Here is a 5,673-nt window from a genome sequence, read left to right as displayed (position 1 = left end):
AAAAAAAAAAAAACTTAGATCCAGGCTCAGGTGAATCAAATCAATTCTGAAAATTATTACCCAGCCCTAAGGTTGACTAGAGAAAATAAATCAACTTGTCTTATACACAAAAAATGACATTTTCAATTATTGTAAATATTTAAAAGATACAATTTATGAATTTATGGCTACAAAAATATAAATCCATTTGCTTCGTGGCTCTCCTTGGCTCTTTGAGCGTTAAAGGTTTCAGACCCCTGGGCTACACAAATGTCTGCTGCTGAATTTACACGGATTCTGCTATTTATTTCCTGCTGTGGCTTCAGCTTTAAGATTAAAGACACACAGCCAGGCCTAAATATGATTAATGCTCAACGCACATGTTTCTCAGCTTGACCTTTTTGAAATGAAGTGCAGAAAAACGACCAGAATGTGGTTGTAGACTACCCTTTAAATAATGCATTTTTGTTTATTTTCTCATGACTGTTAAAGCTGTTTTTTCTGTACAGCTCCCAAACGACCAGCATGATTTGTAGTCAATAGTTTGCTAAAGGAAAGCACGCTCATGTATTTATTTATTTTTTTGACATTCTTGTTAAATTCATGTCAGTATTTGATGAGAGTTCAAACAGAAGTCAGGAGGAACTGCACATCAATCCACAAAAAACTTTCAGGTGTGAACTCTAAATCCTGTTTCCATCTGATGTTGTCAAACACATTTTAAGAGCCTGATGCAGACATCATCGTGTCATCATCGTTTATTTCCGTTTTTTTATTGTGACAGTGATTCCAACCATTCTGCAGTTTTATTTCTCTCTGTCCGCAGACAGCATCGCATGCGTCAGATACTTGGATGGAAAGCGGAGATGATTGCATTGCTTCTTTAGTTTAGGTCGTCACACACTTCTTTAAAGTTCAAATGACTGCAGCTTCTCTTTGAGTGACAGCCAACAGAAGCCATTAGTGAGCTAATAATGGAGGATAATTGTAGTAATCGTGGTGGTTCAAAGGAATACCAAAGCTGCGTTACACCATAACTGGAGGAAAAGCTGCAAGAAGAAGTCAAAAATCACAAATTGTAAAATGTTTTGTGTCCTTACTCACCAAACAAATTTTTATTATCGATAACTTTCTATTTTTTATAAGATCACAGTCAATAAAATCTTCCTTTAAAGACCCACTCTGATGAAAATGGTGTTTTTAGCATGGTTTTGATGCATTTCTCTGATGAAGGATCTTAAAGTTGTATTTCTTTATTAGATCATTTTGTTACAACAGAAATGTTAGATTGCAGTAGTGAGGAAACAGGACAGTGTAAACAAATGGATGATGGGAAAGGCGGCAGGCTTACTCCATGCCATTGATCCTGCCCACAACTAGGAGATGAGCTACTGCCGTACTGCAGAAACTATGGCCAAATACGAATTCTTCGCCTATGGAAAAATAGTTTCTTCAAATTTGAATGTTACTACCACTCGATGATGTCATCATTAGTCGCCAGTTTTCTACGTTAGCACGTAGCTGCCAAAATACATATTTACATCGGTTTATAACTCTAAAAGTCAAAAAATGTATTTTTCACATTTAAATGTAAAGTTCTGTGCATCAGAGCACACCCATATAAATAAATGTGTTTCTCCAGTAGAGAGCAGAGAGTCTCTACGGCTACGAATTTGGATTTGGCCTCTGTCTTAAAAATAATAAAGATTTTTTTTACTTTTGGCCACAAATGCTTTTATCATAATTAATGCTATGGTCATAAATATAACTGCCACTGTGCGATGGGTCAATTACTTTTAAAGAGTAATTGATCACTTTACTTTAGTTACAGAATAAAATCATAAATTAAATTACTCATTCCCCAATTTAAAAAGTAATTCACTACTCGTTACTTACTTTATGTTTTAACTGTGAAAATGTACAATGTATAGTAGCCTAGAATACTCATGGACACTAAGGTAGTGGAAAGCAGTTCATCTCCAGAACATAAATGTACTTAAGTGAAATGTTTTTACTTTTGTCTTTAACAAATTGGAAATAATTAGAATATCTCTAGTTGCTGAATGTCCCCAAAATTAATCCAAGTCCATATTTCAACTCTTTTCATCATACTTTAACCAATCTGGAACTCTGCATTAGTGCACGTTTGTGTTCGCGCATGGGTCACTAACCATTAAAAAAAAAAAAACAAAATAGTGTCCTTGTTATTTCATCTAACTAAGAGAAAATGTCAGTCAAAAGTAAAAGTAATTAAATTAGAGTAATTTGCTACTTTGTCATTCAGGAAGAGTCTGCTACTGGATTTCTTCTTTATTAATCATAAAAATTAGATTCCCCTTCTCCCCTTTTTTGGAGAATTTCAAAAAGTGCTTCAGAAACTATAAAAAGTGAGGTTGAATGCAAATACCCTTGTATCTTTATTAACCAATTTATGCATTTCAAAGTTCACGTATGTCTCAAATAATTAAATCAATTGAAAGCTTAGTAAAAGCTGCAGCATAAGTTTGGGATAAACTAGTCCAATTCTTTAATCCTTAGTGAATGACCTTAATGAAGATAGTCAATCAAAAAGCAGAGTCGCTTCATTAAATATAAAAAAATAAAATGTTTGTTATTACATCAAATACGATGTAATGCATAATTTTAAATGCATAAATACATTTGTTTTCTTCCCATCCATTAAAATTTCAAGCATTAAGGTCATCTGCATGAGCAAAACGAGAAAATGAAACAACTTCATTAACATTTTATGCAAGATTTGACTATACGGATTTAGGTTAAAATAGTTGATTAAAGACATAATCAGCGTTATATAGAGGCATAACTTCCTGCATTTATCCAGTAAATGTCAGTTTCATTATGTTAACAGATTGTATTTGTCAGATCAACACCTGCTCATCACTGCTAATGTTCTGGCTTTGAATAATAAATGCCAAATGTGTGCATCTCTGTGAATGAATGTCATTTCATCACTAATTAAAGAAACAACATCTTTAAGGGTGTGTTTTTTTTTGGATTGATTCACATCAAGTTTATCCTCAGAAAGAGAAATGAAGGTTGGAGAGTGAGAAAGGTTGAAATGTAATGACACAACACAAATGTTTTAGCACACACTCCTTCCAAAATAAATCCGGAAATAAATGAAAAATTATTTTTGTTTTCACTTTGATTTAAGTAAAAAAAAAATCTGCCAATCGAACTACTTGTTTTGGTAAGATTTCTAAAAAGAAGTTGTGTTGTCCTGCCTTTTTCAAGACAAGAATACAATCTTGAATTTAGCTGTTAGCACTTATATTTGCCCTGATAATTGGAAATATTATGTCTTAAAATTATCAGCCTGTAATTATTAGCCAAATATGAGTGCACTAACAAGGAATTCTGTTCTCGTGCACAAAAACAAAACAAAAATATGTATAAAAAATAGGAAAAAAAAATTATAATATTTAACCATTTTTTACAAAAATATAAGTGTGTGGTTAAGTGCTCTGTGGTTGTTCAGAGTTCTTCAGAATAACAGGCGAAGAATCTATTTTTTACGTTGGGTTTTGACGTACAGATCTCTGATTATCACTGGTCTAAACAAGGTGGCGTTCAAGGTGTGAGTGGTCGGTAGAAATATTCTCAGCTCACTTCCCAACCCCGGACTCGTACAGGTCCTACATGGGGGGAAGGTCGTAACCTCTCTGCAGACCAGATGGGTCTCTGCAGTTGGTTCCTGTCAAATCTGGTTTCAGATCCAAACAAGATTATGTGGTCAGAACCGACCGGATTACTGGAGACTAGAAAATATTTGCAGGTTCTTAAGGTTGCGTGTTTGTTTCTAAAAAAAATGTATATTTTTATAGTATGTAAAGTTAAAAAAAAAATACATGTTTGTATTCTTTCCCTTTAAAATGATCAAATTTAGAGTACAACACTATGCACAATAAATTAAATAAGACAAAAATTGCACATTTACGGACAAATTGTTTTTTTAATAATTTGTCCCTTCAAGGGTTCCATACCAAGCCAATAAACACCGGAAAAAAAATACTTTGTTTTTGTTTTTGTTGTTTTTTGGGCTAGTCAAAGGATCACATGACTAAACATGATATTCAATTGTCTAAACAAGTCATTATATCTCACTGAAAAGTTAATAGTTAATTAATTTTGTCTTATATTAAGTATAACAAAAATATTTAAAATAGACAAAAAAATACTTGGTGAGATTTTTGTATTTTGTAATACAGTATTCTGACCGTAGACAGTACATAAAGAGAACTGGACTGATCCTTCCCTTTCCCCTCGTGTTCCAAACAGGAAGTACCTGCTGGTCCCAGAGAGCCAAAAACTTCTATTAAAAAATAAACAGCTATAATCTGTTTTTCAGAATAACCATTCACGCTCTGGTGTCTCTTTTTAACATGTTCTTGCTAAATTTATTTTTTTTATGATATACTTTCTTTAATGCTAGTTATTAAAGTTGTAAACTAAATAAATAAGAGCACTGGGTGTCTCTGGCCTCCTCTGACCAATCACTGCTTGCTAACGTAATTTGGTCCCAAAATGGTGAAATCGAGAAAAATGGCAACTGGATTGACTTCATTTTGTTGGATAACAGCCTTGTTTTGTCCATCTCTATTAATGTTGATGGCTCTGCCTTCAAGTATTTAAAATACTGTATTTTATATTCTGACTGAAAATGTTTGTTTTATTTAATCTTTGTAACTTGTGCATTAAAGTACTCCAAAAGGTCAGGAGTTAGGGCAAAGTGGTAGGACGTAGGGTTTTTGTTTTAAGTGACACTCCTGTTTACAAGTACCTTTAACTAATTATCTTTAACTCAAATGACACATCCTTAGACATAACCGCAAAAACAGATTTCTTTGCTGGCTGCTGTGGTTCATAGCAGTGCTTCTCTAACCCCGGTCCTCAGGGAACACCAGTTCCTGTTTCCTACATACCTGATTCAGTTCATTATCTTGCTCTGCTGAGCCCTAAAGCTGGCACTCCAGATCTCCTGAGTTTGACTGGGGAAGCACTAACGACATGGAGGGCAGGGGCTCCGGGGATCAGGACTGGGGCGGATTCCCTCTGGGTTCAATTCCCACAGGCTGAAGGCTCAAGTGCCCTTGAGCAATACAGCTAACATACAGATGATTCAGATCATGACTTGAATATCTGCTCTCCCTTCTTCTCAACTTGGGCAAATATATAACTGAGCATTTACTTGGTATAATTTGTCATGAACACATGTGGTTTATTTAATTCAGAGAAAAATACATTTGATTAAATTGCTTCAGTCGGCTCAAACCTACCGCTAGAATCAACTCCCTTCATCTCTCCCCTCTAAAGCAGCGTTTTGGCCTTGGTTTGTGAAAATGGCTAAACTGGTGGGTGTTTTTAATGACAGGGTGTTAAATCATACAAACCCCCCGCAAGATAAGAAGACCTTAACAGCAATTAAAATGTTCACATGTGTTACTAAAGTGCTTAGAAGTGGGACTGTGTAACCTCTGAAAGATGAAAGACCTCCTCCTCGCAGTAATTAAAAGTTACATTCAGCTTCAGTTCATATTCTGAGCTTAAGCTGGTGTTTCTGCACATCATTACACAGTGAAACTCATTACCGCACAACATACTTCAGTGATTAGGATGATGATGAAAACGGTTTGCAAAAAAGTGAGTCGCTTTAAGGGTTTTTATTGCATGATG

The sequence above is a fragment of the Oryzias melastigma genome, linkage group LG16, assembly GCF_002922805.2.
Source record: "Oryzias melastigma strain HK-1 linkage group LG16, ASM292280v2, whole genome shotgun sequence".
NCBI lineage: Eukaryota > Metazoa > Chordata > Actinopteri > Beloniformes > Adrianichthyidae > Oryzias > Oryzias melastigma.
Note: the sequence above shows the minus strand (reverse complement) of the source record.